The sequence below is a fragment of the Orcinus orca genome, chromosome 1 (genome assembly GCF_937001465.1).
Source record: "Orcinus orca chromosome 1, mOrcOrc1.1, whole genome shotgun sequence".
NCBI lineage: Eukaryota > Metazoa > Chordata > Mammalia > Artiodactyla > Delphinidae > Orcinus > Orcinus orca.
In genome coordinates, this window is record NC_064559.1 from 60,341,989 (window position 1) to 60,359,323 (window position 17,335).

A 17,335-nucleotide genomic window follows, 5' to 3' on the forward strand; every position below is an offset into this window, starting at 1 on the left:
ATACATGTATTTTTTTTAAACTTTGTTCTTTTTTTTTAACATCTTTATTGGAGTATACTTGCTTTACAATGGTGTGTTAGTTTCTGCTTTATAACAAAGTGAATCAGCTATACATACACATATATCCCCATATCTCCTCCCTCTTGCGTCACCCTCCCTATCCCACCCCTCTAGGTGGTCACAAAGCACCGAGCTGATCTCCCTGTGCTATGCAGCTGCTTCCCACTAGCTAATTAGTCTACATTTGGTAGTGTACATATGTCCATGCCACTCTCTCAGTTCGTCCCAGCTTACCCTTCCCCCTCCCCGTGTCCTCAAGTCCATTCTGTAGTAGGCCTGCATCTTTATTCCTGTCCTGCCCCTAGGTTCTTGAGAACCTTTTTTTTTTCTTCTTTTTTTAGATTCCATATATATGTCTTAGCATACAGTATTTGTTTTTCTCTTTCTGATTTACTTCACTCTGTATGACAGACTCTAGGTCCATCCACCTCACTGCAAATAACTCAATTTCATTTCCTTTTATGGCTGAGTAATATTCCATTGTATATATGTGCCACATCTTCTTTATGCATGCATCTGTCAATGGACACTTAGGTTGCTTCCATGTCCTGGCTATTGTAAATAGTGCTGCAATGAACATTGTGGTACATGACTCTTTTTGAATTATGGTTTTCTCAGGGTATATGCCCAGTAGTGGGATTGCTAGGTCATATGGTAGTTCTATTTTTAGTTTTCTAAGGAACCTCCATACTGTTCTCCATAGTGGCTGTATCAATTTACATTCCCATCAACAGTGCAAGAGGGTTCCCTTTTCTCTACACCCTCTTCAGCATTTATTGTTACAATACATGTATTTTAACAATTATTCAGACATCACCGTTTTAAAAAGTTGATGCTTAGGGCTTCCCTGGTGGCGCAGTGGTTGAGAGTCTACCTGCCGATGCAGGGGACACGGGTTCGTGCCCCGGTCCGGGAAGATCCCACATGCCGCGGAGCGGCTGGGCCCGTGAGCCATGGCCGCTGAGCACGTGAGCAATGGCCGCTGAACCTGCGGCCATGAGCCTATGCTCCGCAACGGGAGAGGCCACAACAGTGAGAGGCCCACGTACCGCAAAAAAAAAGAAAAAAGTTGATGCTTTGATTAAATTAAAGACTTTTTCTCCCTGCATGGCATTCAGATAAAATATTTAAGGAAAAAAACCTAACATGCCAGCATTGTTGTACAGTTATAGTAAAGTTTCCCTCAACAGGTATCCTGCTTCATTACTGGTCTCATAGATATTTTAAGTCTTGCCAGAAAGTGTAAATAATAGTTTTCCCTTCATATCATTGCTAGAGGTGTAATATTTTAATTTAGGATGACTATTGAAATTTCACATTAAAATGGTCCAATGAATAGATGTAGTCTTTTTGCCCTTAAGACTAGTTTTTTCTTTAGATTATTGATTTAATTTTCTCTTCTAAAATTATAATTTTATTAACATAAATATTTATGTTTGGAGGGTGTGTTTAAGAATACAGTTGTGACCAATGTGTTACAACTCTTGAATCATCGCTTGTAGTAAGCCATTTCAATTCAATAGTAATAATTATTGCAACCATTATCAATTATGTATAATTTATTTTGCAAATATTTATTATGTGTATTTTAACCTACTTAGCAAGATTATTATAATGTCTATTTTCATAGACATTTTAAAAATGAAAAAATCAAGGCTCTAATAATTTAAGTAACCAACTCACACATGTAGGATGATAGAGAAAAAAATTTGAACTTAGGTCTATATGTCTTATGATCTTTCCAGTATAACACGGTGCCTAATTTTGAAGGAAACATAGCATATTATAGTGACTTTTAAGTGTTTTTTTGTTTTGTTTTGCCACAACCCATATTAAGAAATACCTTTTATATTGCAACCCAGTGCACACATACGTATTTATATATATACACATATATATGTGTTTTATATATATATATATAAAACAAAAAATTCTTAAAACAGTAATTACTCTTACTATCTGTAATGCACAATGATATATTCTGTTTTAGTCTATTCAATTTTATTTTTAAAATTCAGATTGCAGCCCACTATATTGATTTCACAACCCACTGTTGGTCGTGACAAAATTTAAAAGCATAGTGGAAAAATACAGGGGTATTTTATGAAATGCAATAACCTTGTATGTAGTTCAGTAGTCTTCAGTGAACTTAAATAATAACACTTTAGAAATAATTTCATTGGTGTACTGGATTGTCATGATGAGAAACGGCTTGCCTTAGGAAAAAAAATTAAACATGGTTAAATACCAGAAGCATATGGCTTTTGATTACTTCTGATGTCTCTGTCTGTGTTAGCTATAATTATTTAAATAGAGATTCTCTTTAATTATTATAACTATTATACTCCATCATGTGACAATTCACTGTACAAATGTTTTCTGAGACATAATTAGAAAGGGAAGAAGTTATTTCGTTATATAATCCTAATGTTTATATTGAAAATTTTTGCTGATAGCATTTAAAAGATTAATTTTTCTGCCATTTATGTTTCACTGTGAACAAAACATTGTTTTGTGTGATACTAACCATGCGTTACTTATTTGAGAAAGACATGATTTTTTTCTATAGTTATGTGATTTTAAAGAACCTGAACATTTTCATTAAAATTGAATATCCAAAGGAATGAACTTGAGCTCAACTCAGCAAAATCTTTCATTTCTGGTTTTCAAAAATGGTCATTTTATAAAACAATAAAGATGTTTAGAGAGATGGCTATACTCAAAGATTAAGTTATGTACTGTGTCCAAAGATTTCAGGATTTTATTCCTCAGTTCTGTTAACAAGTTGTTTTTTAAAAGACTGGGAAAGTTCTCTTACCTTTGTGCCTTTAGTTCCTTTTCAAGAATAAAAATATATAAGTAGCTTTTTTCACATCATAAAAAACACATCACAGCTATGTTGGTTTAAAGGATTAGTTAATAAAACTTCATGTAGACTATATATTTTTTCAAATCAAGAGTGATATACTTATTTATTATAATCATTTTGAATTGAGAATTGTTTGCCCTTTCAAAAGAACTTCCCTTGAGAAAGCTAAGTCTTTCATCTCTTGTCTTTTGTAATTTTTCAGGCCTTAAATCATGTAACTGTATCATTTTCTCTTTGTATTTCCAGAAGAAATAATTTACTATGAATTTCCTCAGTTTTTTCTGAGTAACAGATCAAATAAAAAGGGACTCTAAATTTTATCAGCAGATATACAGAGAAAGCTTACAGTATAACCAAAAATTCATAGTTGTTCTCTGCTACATTTTTTATTGACCTTCTCTAGAATCATTTACTCTTTCTTTTATGAATCATTTTTGTTGTTAGGATTGTCTTCTAATAGGATTTCTTTGTTCTTTGATAGCAACAAACCATGGACCTTAACTCTGGCTTATTTTTTTTAATTCTACAAAGATTTAAGTATTTTAAATTGTTCCATAATTATTCACATATTTTGGCATGATAATTTTGATGCATAATGTCCCAGATGTGAAATTTTAAACTAATGGCTACCTTTAGGCTTCTGATATCCAATAGGTAAATTTAAAACCTATTAGACTAAATAACATTGACTTAAAATGATGCTTTTGAAATATTTCATTTTAATTGATTTTAAGCAAAATGGGAATATTTTTGAAAAATGTAGACAGAAGGTGTTGAACTCTTATTCTTCATCTTTACTGTGAATATAAGAATAAGCAGACTTACTGAACAACATGAAGAATTTGGGTTAATTATGAAAGAATAATGCCTTGATTGAATTTTGAATATTGAAAAAACTGATTTTAAAAACAGGAAATGTTATCTATTTTGAGGTGGTTTTTTTTAACATCTTTATTGGATCATAATTGCTTTACAATGGTGTGTTAGTTTCTGCTTTATAACAAAGTTAATCAGTTATACGTATACATATATCCGCATATCTCTTCCCTCTTGCGTCTCCCTCCCTTCCACCCTCCCTATCCCACCCCTCTATGTGGTCACAAAGCACCGAGCTGATCTCCCTGTGCTATGCGGCTGCTTCCCACTAGCTATCTATTTTACATTTGGTAGTGTATATACATCCATGCCACTCTCTCACTTTGTCACAGCTTACCCTTTCCCTTCCCCATATCCTCAAGTCCATTCTCTAGTAGGTCTGTGTCTTTATTCCCATCTTACCCCTAGGTTCTTCACGACCGTTTTTTTTTTTTCCTTAGATTCCATATATATGTGTTAGCATACGGTATTTGTTTTTCTCTTTCTGACTTCACTCTGTATGACAGACTCTAGGTCCATCCACCTCACTACAAATAACTCAATTTTGTTTCCTTTTATAGCTGAGTAATATTCCATTGTATATATGTGCCACATCTTCTCTATCCAATCATCTGTTGATGGACACTTAGGTTGCTTCCATATCCTGGCTACTGTAAATACAGCTGCAATGAACATACTGGTACATGACTCTTTTTGAATTATGGTTTGCTCAGGGTATATACCCAGTAGTGGGATTGCTGGGTCGTATGGTAGTTTTTTTTCCTTTAAATCAGGAAAATTGTCCAGATGACTTAGAAATTCTTTCCCTGTTCTTCATCATATGTCTTTGATTAACAAGCAGTGTCAAGTTAATTGGAATAGTAATAATATTTTAAAAATGTATAAAATGTGAATTTTTATAATTACCATTGTTTCTAATGATTTGAGAACATGAAACAGCATACCAGTGCCAAGTGGCATGCTATTCAACCAGTAATCGTGACTTTTCAGTCTTTGTGGATTTTTAACATGTCAGTTTCAGTGGGTTCAGATAAAGTAGATGATCCCAAGTTTCTGCAAGGTAAAGAACAAATTTGTAATTTGTGTAAGAGTTTTTTTTTTTTAATTGTTCACAGAAAAATTCTTCAATTTCTTCCTAAAATAACCATGTTTAGTAATGGGACAAGTCTGTTAAAATGGGGTAACTGAGTCAAATTTAGAGTATTGTTTAAACAGTTCAAATTGTATATTTCTTAAAATCCAAGTCGGGGGGGTCCTTCTTAATCTGAACGTCTGCATTTTTGTAATATAGCAGGGCAGTTTAATTGGAAACAGTGAAAACTGTTAAACTCATCCATCCTATTCTACGAGGGAGACTGGATGTTTGATAAAATACATACTGGCAGTTGGACAGCGAATCCTGGGTTTTAGACATTTGTCACTATCAGTTTGAACCTCTTGGCACCAGAATTTCCCAACATTTTGAGGTAATGCAAAGTGTATTAGGGCTCCAAGGCATTAGCTATAGAGTTGACATTGCCAGAGGGTCAGATGTAAATCTTCCCCTCCCAAAACCTGAACTGGCGTTAGAAAGTAAAGTGGAACTTGCTATTGAAGCTAATTAAAAATAATAGGAGTAAGACTAGCCTTTTTTCCCCTTATATACAATGTATCCGTACCATATTTTTGGACAGTTTTTTTTATTATAACTCTTACTTTTCAAGACTAACAAGAACCTCATGTTGAGTATTTTTAAACTGCTTCCAGCTTTTACAAATCAGTTTTTGTTGCAGTAAAAATGGTCCATTTTTCTTTTATAAGAATCCAATTTTCATAAACTGGAAAAAAATTTCAGAGACTGCTTAGGTTTCCTTGGGGCTTTGAAAAATATTTTTCAGAGGGCCTGAAGATCTTCTCTGTGGTTGGCACAGTGATGTCATCTACTGACCATTTCACTAGAGTCAGAGATGAACTAGATGTGTGCATTATTGAGCCATCTGAATCTTACACTTTAATTTTCTGTGTATATGCCTGCCTCTTTTTTTTCTTTCTTAGAGTACTTGGTGATTAACTTTTCTGTTCATTATATGTATTATATATTTCACATATACACCTTTTATTCTGTTCTCTCTAATATATTTTCTTTGAAACATTAAATCACAGTTGAAACATTAGTTGCACTTTTTAAAATTTTACTGACCAAAACTAACACATTATTTTCTTAATATATGAGAAATAATCTTTTATCCAAAATTTTAAATGTGTAATTTTTCCTAAGACAGGGACTCTACCTGTAAAAATTAGACTTATTTCTTTGCTATAGGCCACCTTCATTAAACTCAGGCATTTAGTTAACTCAGTTATTTCACTTGAGAAAAGCAACCTTAAAATTAAATATTGCCTGTCTAAAAGGCATTGTGTAGTATTTACTGACCTTTTTTATTATTCCTAGAACTATATATTAGGGTATTATTTCAAAGCAGTTATTCAAAAGATAAATCAAATTATTGTCTATATTACAACCCTTAATTTGGCAATCGAGAAATTCTCATATATTGAGATAAAATTAAATATGCCTATAAAATCCCTTATTTGATAAGTCCTATATCAATTTTAATTGATAAACCAAACTCTTCCATTTGTTCTAATAGTTTAAGTTTTAGTGACCTTCATTACTGTGGCAGTAATGTTGAAATTATGTGGAAGGATCAAAAGAAAGTGAAAAGAACCTCGTAGAAACATTTCCCTTTGATAGATATTGGAGACCAACCATTTGTTCAGCAGCATTGTAAGAACTAAATGAATTATAAAATACTTATTAAATCTTTTAAAGATAATCATCAAAAAAAACACTGCTTTATTTAGTGTGTAGCTTTTTTGTTCCTAATTTCTTTATAACTTTTTCTCAGAGGAGAACATGCTTCATGAAGTCTTTAAAAAAAACTCCTGACTTTAGTTAGTAATTTTTCCAGACATGATGAATATAAAATAAAGCAGCCAGGTTCCGTTTTCACCTATCAGTTGCCAAAGATTTTCTAATGCTAATACCCACACATGGGAGCAAAGAGGCACTCTGACACACTTCTTGTGGGACTTAAATGGACAAAACCTTTGTGAAATATATTTGGTAACAGAGAACAGAAGCCTAACATTGTATACTTCCTTAATTCTGTAACTTCATTTCTAAGAATTTATCCTCATGAAATAGTCAGAGATAAAGACTGGATAAATGATTGTGTGATTTCTATCAAGAAAATAGATACACTGAGTATCGTGAGATACACTTACCTAATTGGGGAATAAATGTTATTTTTAGTACCTACTTTTGTGCCACATGATTTTGTCCACGTATTAGATTAGTGTTCTGATTTAAGTAAATATGAAAGTCAAAATAGGTAAAAATAGATATTTAGCAATAGATATTTACTTTATATAAAATTCATCTTTTTAAAGAATTGACCCCAGAGACTTTTTAATTTGCTTTTTTCTTATTGAGAAAAATTTTGAATAAAACCATTATTCACCTATGATGTTTTGACAGCATAAAATTGAGTACACCACTGCCACATCTGTAATTCTAGTAATGAAAGCTGACAGTATGTTTGAAATATTTGGTCATTCCATTTATATTTTTTGCATGTATTAAAACATTATTATTAACAGTGCATAATATTTAAAAAAAACCTTGCTGAATGCTTTGTTCAGGCACTGTTATACATTTTATTTACTCTTTGTTTTTCATGTGCACATTTGCGAAGTTCCCTAATACTTGTTCTTAGCTGTATCTAAGTTGGGATATTTGCAAGAGTTGCTTCTCACTTTAAATGGAATTTTGTTAAATCATGATTAAAACATATACAGCAGAACCTCTATAGAAACCATGGTGTTGGGTAACAAGACAATATCCTGTTTACTTTTAAAAGTTACTCTGTTTCAGGGTATATGATTTGATCTAAAAATATCCAGATCTGTGCAAATGTTTATTACAATTGTATTTAGTTGTCCAAATGACATTGTTTTTAGTATGTATAAACATGTATTTCACACTCAGTCATAATTGCTACAGCTAGGTATAACCAATAGAAATAATCTTAAGTTCTTCCCACCTTCATTAGTATTAACCAATCAAAAATGCATGGTATAAATTTCTTGAAATGAATAAAACCATTCATAAGAAATAATACTATATGACAGGTAAAATCCCATCTAAGGTAATGAAGTGGTTAAATCTGTGGGATGGTGAAAACAGGAGAACAAGAGTGGCAATAGCTGTGTGACACAGTTCTGATGAGAAAATCAAACCAATGCAAATAAATGGTTTTTTATACTATGAGACTTGCTGTAACACAATCCTTACATTAAATCACATTACATTTTTTTTCTCTCTAAATACTCTCATAACAATTCTGCTAGTTTTCTTTTCTTTTTTTTTCAGAAGATGGAATGTCTTAGGAGACTTCTAAAAGTTTTAAAGAATAAAATGTTTAAATGTTTTTTGGCCTAAATCTTAGTATACCAGGACTAATAACTCGCATGTAGCTAACACATATCATCAAATGTCTCATTTGACCATCAACCGTGTGTGAGGTATATAGGGCAAAGAGTAGTATTGGCCCTATTTTAACAAATGTAGAAATTAAGACTCAGAGATTTTTAAGGGACTAGCCCCAAACCAGTTAGGTAATAAATAGTGATGCCTTTAAGCTTGGTAAGAGCCAGCATTCTTAGTATTACACCATTACTGCCTCCAAAAGGCAAGCAGATATATTAGTCTTAATAGTGAACTGTGCTTTAGAAAGTTTTAGAGTAAGTGTTATCAAACTTCAGAGTAAGATATGTAGGTTTTTTTGTGTGATACAATATATTGTTTACTTATTTTGCTTTAATACGCTGTATATGGCTTACTGCAAATTGGTATTTAGATTGCTTGGAGAACAAGTTGCTAAAAATTTATTAACACATTAAGTAACTAATTAGTTCACTACCATTAAATTCTTTTAAGTAGTTCATTAAGTTCGCTACAGATTAATCCAGTTGTATAAAAAATGAGGATGAGTGAGATAATCTCAGTCTAGAAGGGTTTATGTCTCATGCAAATCATTTATTTAGCTAATTAATCAATGTTTATATACATGATGCTATTATTTTATGCCTATAAATGAATCTTCATATATTAGTCTTAGTTGACTTATTTGTTTAGACTTTTTAATAGAGAAAACTTCTTTCTAGCCATAAAAGGGCAAGGAAATTCGGTTGCACTGCTTGGACACTAATGATTTGCATTTCCCAAGGAAAATTGAATTAGGTTTTATTAGTAAATTGGGCCTATAACTTTTAAGGCCAGATTCTTTTAGATTATCACACATCAGCATTAGCAAATTGTAAACTTTACTGAAATATAGAAATACAAGCCAAAAACCAAGGCTAAGAATCCTGTAAACCTGGGAAGATGTTTTATCCTAGAGAAATTATGCTGACTTGAAAAAGTATTTTAAGCGATTTACTTTCCTTTGGAAATTTAGAAACAAGAGAAGTTGGTGACAGGCTGCTCTCATCAAATTCATGTTAATTTTCAATCTGGTGATCTGAGCTAAGTTTTTGGAGGTATGCATGTTAGCTATTTGTAAAATCCAAAGATGCTCCCAAAGGAAACCAAATTTATTGTCACTTTATTAGGACTTCCATTTAGGAGAAGAAATTCAGCATAATTGAGTTTATAAATGAAAAAAGTAATCTGAATATGACTAGATCCTGTAAAAATGTTAACACATCAGTTATGGTATAGCTTTGTACTAGAAGAAATGAATGGGAGTTAGTCCATTCATGACTAGGAAGTTCATTATATCACCACCATTTAAGAGTGATTATCCAATGTTAAAGTTCATACATTTTTATACATATTAATAGCATTTTTGTTGGCTGTACAGATATATAAAAATTAGTTATAAATTTAAAAAGAAAGTAGAAAGTTCTTAAGCAAAGGTGACTGCTTTTATGACATATTTGACCCATGAAATGCTCTTATTTTCAAAAAAATTATGGGTTTTTTTTTTAAAGGGAATAGGATGTGGATTACCATTACAATATTATTTATTTATTTATTTATTTATCTATGGCTGTATCAGGTCTTAGTTGTGGAACGCAGGATCTTTCGTTGCAGGATCTTTTGTTGTGACATCTTTTGCTGCGGTGCACGGGCTTTTCTCTAGTTGTGGCACGCAGGCTCCAGAGCGCATGGGGCTCTGTAGTTGTGACATGTGGCACTGTAGTTGTGGAGTGCAGGCTCAGTAGTTGTGGTGCGTGGGCTTAGTTGCCCCGCGGCATGTGGGATCTTAGTTCCCGACCAGGGATGAACCTGAGTCCCCTGCATTGGAAGACATTCTTAACCACTGGACCACCAGGGAAGTCCCAGATTACCATTACAAAGTCTTGCTTATTCGTAGTCTAATGAGAAATTCAAAATTATAAGCAATTTGGTTGATAAGCACCACCACCCCCTCCAAAAAAATAAAAGAGAGAGGAAAACAGAGCACGTCATCTTTTATTTCCCTTAAGTCTGGATTCAATGATACTGAGCTTACTTCTAAACTCAGGGACGGGGTTGATTGATTCTAGCCCATCTGTGTTTTGATTGATGTAACAATGTGATTTAAGTATTTATGAATAATTGTTTAAAAGTCCCTATATTAGAAATATTAAACATATATTAGAAATGTTAAACATGTTTTTTCTTAAATATTTTTAAAAAACAGACGAAACCCAAAGCCTATGGGTTTTTAAATGTAATATTAATTTATTCCCATTTCTCCATATTGCCCATAGTCCTACCAGATGTGCTATTACAAATAGCTCACCCCTCAGATATGAGCCATATGGGCTCTGTAAACTGATTTGCACTTATTTTGAATAGGAATTGTACAGATTACAAATGAATTATTAAGGTAAATGTATATTGCCAAATAAATCTAAGAGCAAAATATTAAACTGTAGTAAATGAGAAAGGAATGTGCAAATGAAGACCTGCCTGTTTTAATAAGTTTAGTGGTTACCTCCTCAGTTTCAACCAAAAGAAAAGAGTTTTTTCTTTTTTTTGTTGTGTTTAAAAAAAAAAAGTCTTTAAAACTGCTTACAGAAGTATCTAAGACAAAAACAAGGAAATATAATGTTCTAAACTCAGCCAGTCCAAACCATTTGAGCTGCTATGACAGCTCATAAAACTGAGAGTAGTTTTTAACTGGGCTCTGTTTTACATTGCCAAAGTGAATTTTCCTTGCAGGAAGTAGCCAGAGGGTTTATTTAGTTTCCAATCCAAGGCTTTGATCTTTCTGTACTGTCACATCTCGGGTTACATAGCCCTTTTTCACTGCAGTAAATCTGCAACCCTTAATGAGAATAAAATTTCCTCCTCCTTGCTGATCACTTGCTGTTAAATGCCAAAGCACAGCCAACTGCATATTTGCAGATTTCAGCTACAATGTATGAAAACAGGGCAATCAGTTTAAACTTGTTGTCTTTGTAATTCATTTTATTGGGCTTTCTTCCTTTTTAAGTGACCTATTTTATCAAGTAAGTGGTTGCAAGGCCAAGCCTGGGAGAAAGATTTAGAATGCTAATAAGCTGAGAGGAGAAAGGTGTGCACGTGTTGGGGAGGCAGGGTACGGGAGTGGTTGCACATGCACGTGCACTGCCATTAATGTTCAAATTGGGTCTGCTTTCGTGCTCTTGAAAGACCCGACCTCTCTTTCCACTCAAATAAAGTAAGCTGGTTTGTTGTTTCTTTGATTATGTTGTATGTTCAGTTTCAACATAAATTTGTACTTAATGAGTTTATTTAATAAGTCAGAACATTACTTTTCACTTTCAACTTCAGAGAAGATTTCATAGTATTTAAAGGAACTTAAAGGATTTCAAAAAACTTGATCTCTACGTTGTAAGAGCTATTCTTAAAGTAAAAAGAACATCATTATAAGTATCCACTGAACCATCTTACCAAATGGGTCCTTACAAATATTGGAAATATTATAAATATCTGTTGAATAAATCAGTGGAAATTCAAAATCACATTTAAGCAAGCTGAATTTTATACATTATTAAATATATGCATCTTCAGACTGAAATACAATAAAATCTCATTTTTTACTGCAATGAAACCTCTCAGTTGAAGCATTAACTATTTGATTCAGTTAATATACGTTGTTAAATTTATTTTTCACTTATACCTTTTATCTTTACTACCATCTTATTTTGTGGTTGGCAACTAAACTTATCTCTGTCAAGAAATTCACTTTTAGAATGCCATTTTAGACGATAGCCATTGATAAATATATTTTATTAATATATGTTGATATAGATCATATTAATATACATAAATATGAAATATGCTAAAATACATGAAAGAAAGAAATCAGCTTCTATTTTCTCACCATTGAAGCCAGTTACTACTATCTTATAGCTGTCTGTTTTCACAAAATAAGTTATTTCTATTTTCATAAAAATCAAAATGTTGGGATAAATCGACAGTGCATAATACCCATTCATTGATTTAGACAACTATCATAGAAACAATAACTGAAAATATATTGAAACACAGAATAAATTGTACTTAAATTGTAACATGAAAGTTTGCATGTGGGCAAAAAATGGTAGAAACTAAAGCAGTTTTAGATACTGTATCTGAGGGTGGTGGGGACTGTTCGAAGTTTGCTTCTTTGTTTTTCTAATACTTTAAATCTGCATCAGACAGTCCACAATCCATCCAAAATTCTGGACATGAAAGTCCACAGAAAATTTCTGCACAAAATAAACATATTTTTTTAAGTTTTTGTTATTTAAAAAGAAAAAGAAAAATCTTAAGTAAGTGAAACTGCTCCAAAGAGTTTGTTTCTGTAACATGAACCGTCCAGTCCAGTTTTAAATGAAATTACTGGAAAGGAATAGAAACAATGCAGGCTTCAATGCCATACAGACTCAATCTTTATTCTAATTGTATAATTTGAAATATTATTCTCTAAAATGGTTTCAAATCTGTCTATAATCTGAGATATGCTGATTAATAGTAATGCTGGCATTTATTGAAATATATTTACTGAGTGCCAGGCAGTATGCTAATTGCTATCATTACATCCCTTATCTAATTTGATCTTCATAACAGCTCAGGGAAGGAGACATTAAGAAAACCCAAGCTTATTGAGTTAAGCAACTTGCCCAAGTTATCTCCCCACCTCTCAGTGTTCTACTCTTATTTTTACCCCACCTCACTCTCTTCCCTCTGTTACAGGCAAGGAAGTGCCCTTTTTTTCAAAGTCCAGTTGGTTCATTTTGCTCGGAACCCCATTCCTTCTTACCTTCCTAAGGACTTCTTTCATGTCACCACTCTTTTCCCTTCTACTAGATCGTTCCTGTCAGAATATAAACACAATGTGGAATCTCCAACGTTAAACTCTCTTTGCCCCAAAATCACATTCCAGCTACTACCCATTTCTCATTTCTCTTCATACAGTGCATCTCAAAAGACTCCCATTCACTCTTCTATTTCTCCAGTTTTGTCACAATCGCTAGTAATCTTCATATTGCCAAATCCATGGACCTTTCTCATCTTTAACTCTCAGCAGTGTTGGACACAGATATCCAGGCCCTGCTTTTTGAAACTCCCTTCTTTCAGCTCTCAAGATACCCTGTTTTTTTAATTTTCCTCCTAAGATCTTCTCCATTCCTTCCCAGTGTTGTTCTCTGCTGGATATTCCTCCTCCTTTTTCACCTTTAAATGCTGGTTACTTCAGGACTTCAACCCTGTTCTCTATCCATATCCTTTTGGGGAGCCCTCTTTTCTAATTTCACCCACTACCTAGAGGATTTCATCCAGATCCCATGGCATTAAATACTATCTGAAGGCTTGTATTTTTATCGGATGCCTCTCCTCTGAGCACCAGCTTTATTCCTCTCACTATTTAACATACCCAATTGAATGTTTAATAAAATCATCAGACTTAACTTTTGATTTCCTACATGCAAATAGGTGCCTCCTCTAATCTTCCATCTCAGTAAATGTCACCACCATCCAGTAGTTCAAGCCATAAACTTTGGAGTCTTCCCTGGTTCCTCCCTTTTCTTCACCATTACCACTCTCCCGAGTGCAAACCATCTGCAAGTCCTGTTGTTTTCATTTCTAGACTGTCTGAAATTTGGGCTTTTCTTTCCATTTCCACCGTTAGTACTCTAGTCCAAGCCACCATCATCTGTCACCTGAACCATTCAAAATAGCCTCCAAATTAATTTCCCTGCTTCTGCATTTACCTTCCCTTGCAATCCATTTTCCCCCATAGTAACCATTGTGATCTTTTTAAAGTGTAAATCAGATCATTTCAAATGTATAATGTGTAGTATTTATTAACTATATAATCAAGATGTATATATAGGGCTTCTCTGGTGGCGCAGTGGTTGAGAGTCCACCTGCCAACGCAGGGGACACGGGTTCGTGCCCCGGTCCGGGAAGATTCCACATGCCGCGGAGCGGCTAGGCCCTTCAAAAGGCAGTTTTTTATGTTATGTAGGTTACTAAAAAATTACCTATATAGCATAGGCTCCTACCAACAATTTTATAATACAAGCACATAATACTATATATACATTTTTTTTTTTTTTTTTTTTTTTGCGGTACGCGGGCCTCTCACAGTTGTGGCCTCTCCCGTTGCGGAGCACAAGCTCCGGACGCGCAGGCTCAGCGGCCATGGCTCACAGGCCTAGCTGCTCTGCGGCATGTGGGATCTTCCCTGACCGGGGCACGAACCCGTGTCCCCTGCATCGGCAGGCGGACTCTCAACCACTGCGCCTCCAGGGAAGCCCAAAATATAATTTTTTGAGATGACTTAAAGTATCCTATTTATTATTCTTTATATCACTTTTTAAAAACATCTTTAAAGGTAATAGTATTATCGTGCTTAGAAAAATAATTAAGGAATTAATACTAAGTACAGTGTCAGTTTTTATACATCAGTGGTCTTCAACATGTTCCTGCTAACTTTTGTGTTATTCTCACACCTTGATTAAATAAGGGTGTGTGTATGTGTGTCCCAATGAAATAAACATCTTAAACATTTTTGATTTGTCCTTAATCTTTAGAGGACACAAATTAATCATTAGAGAAGAATGCCGTAATGTCTTAAATAGACACTTTTTTTTTAAGAGCATGCTATTTTGAGTGTTGAATTTGTTAACTTCTGTTACAAAAGATTCTACCTTTAACATTTTCTTACAGAAGAAAAAATCAGATAATCTAAAGACAATAGTATTTGTCAATTATATCTCAAAGCCAGAAAAAAAATAAAAATAATTTTAAAAGACCCTGTGATGAATTTTCTTAGATTAAAAAGTAAACAGATTTATAGATTCATATTTTTGCATTTTAACCTAAGCAGTGCAATATTTGACAAAGAATCACATTATTATTAAAATACAACCTCCTGAGTTATATAGGCTGTTTAATAAGACACTTTTTTGTTTTTGACACTGATCTTTAATGGTCTGGTAATTCACTAGAATTTAGTTACTTCATTATAACAGTAAGCACTTTGGAGGGATTAGTTCAGACAGTAGCTTTTCATAGCTTTGTAATAGAATGTCTCTTTAGAAACACATCAATGCCCTACAAAACATAATTTGAATAATTGTGAGATTTGAAGAGACATTGTATCAAAGAGTTTGATTTAAATGTTGGGTTCTGATGCATCCCATCTCATGAGCAAAGGTTTATGTAGGTAGGTAGGTAGGTAGATAGGCAGATAGATATTCCCAAGGAAATAAGTCACAAAACATTTTAGTCCTTGAATGTTTTTTAATGCTGATGTCATAGCTGTTGATGAATTCTCAAAACTTTTAATTGAAAGGGTTTTAGATTTGTTAAAATCATTAGGTTTTCTCATTTTTTTAAAAAAGGCAGTAAACCTCCATTGAGGGTTATGGAAATGGAAAGGAAGTCTGGAGTTAAGGGGATTAATTATGACCTATAATCCTGTGGATTTTACCTGTAGGGATTTTAGGCCAATGTGCAGTCTTTCAGCAGTAGCCCAAATCACTTGGTAATCTTGTAAGTACTCAGCGCCTCTGCCAACTAAATATAACTCAGACCTACTTCAGAGAGGCAAATGCGGCATTCTGTAATAGAATCTATTTTCAAATGTGGCCTTGTTTCTGTATTTGAGAAGAAGGGTTAGTATTTTTCTAAACTTTATACTTTTATCATTAAAGTTAATTATTGGTGAGTGTAAAATCTATGTATGGCTATGTTGCTTTTTACATAAAAGCTACACATTTCAGACTAGAGAGGCACGATCAACAAATGGTTTCTTGTGCCTGTAATCAAAGTTAAACATTTTAAGTAATTAGTCTTTTGAATAGACTTATAGAGAGGAGCATAATTAATGATTTTCTGAATATCATCTCTTTTGTGGACATAAGTCAGCATTCTATCTCAAATAATATACCATACTTTAATATATTTTTAAGCCTATTTTCTTTGTTTAGCTTTATCTTAAGTTGATACATCCCACTTTTTCAGAAATTCTTTCCATTTCAGGTTTTTCCAGCCAAAAACAAAGCACCTTCATATTGGCCTGTCAGAAATTAAAAGGCAAAACAATCTTGAAAAGGAATCCGGATTCCTTTTTCAGTGGCTAATTTAGCGCCCCTCAAATGTGAAAGGATGGGAGGGGGCTCCTATGAACATAGTTAGGCAAGTAAATTTTTAAATTGCAACTGTAACTTAAATTGATACAAGAAACCCCACAAAGCTATATTTACATGGGTACTTAAACTTCATGTGGAGATCTCTTTTGAGGTGGCAAATAAGCAGGAATTCTTAAAAGTCTCAAAAAGTTTTTTAAAAAGGTTTCTGGGTTTTAAGGACTTTATAAATATTGGGCTATTATAGTTCAGCTCATTCTCTGTATATACTAAGGGGAAAACAGAAACTATGTCAATATCCTACAGTTGAATTTTGCCTTTTTCTTCTAAAATCTGAGGGAGAGAAGTACTATTTGCCATCAGCAAGTGTGCACCCTAGTCATTTTAAATCAATTTGTAATCTTTCCTTGTCCTGCATACTTGAAGTAATTAATATGGATATACCTATGTGCTAGTTGGAAATACTGCTTAAAACCCTACACTGCCTTTAATTTAAAAAATGTATAGTGCATTCCCATCTCCCTGAAGAATTCTCCTCATGGTTACCCAGCTCTGCTTATGTGTCCTGTATTGTCAGATTGGCACCACCCCAAGACAGTGAACATCACAGAATGAAGATACCCCACCCTAAACACTTCTGTGACCCTGTGCCCTTTTCAAAGAAAAGCCAACACTACAGCATTAAACCTAAGTGCAGGAATGTATGCAGTGTGGGAAGTGATGATTTGTGTGAAATAACTAAAAACCTTACCCTTGATTTACTACTTTCAAAATAAAGTCCCTGAATATAAAATAAGATGAAAAAGCATGTAAAGAGACTTTCCCAGTATTATTCATCCCTAAAGGTGTTGTATCGTTTGCATCTATCTTGAC

At 33.5% G+C, this 17,335-nt stretch overlaps 1 protein-coding gene across 2 annotated transcripts in view; it reads left to right on the forward strand.

Moving 5' to 3' along the window:
- The window catches only part of KIFAP3 (kinesin associated protein 3), a 165,309-nt gene that overhangs the window by 135,816 nt on the left and 12,158 nt on the right, over positions 1–17,335 (forward strand). The window lies entirely within an intron of this gene.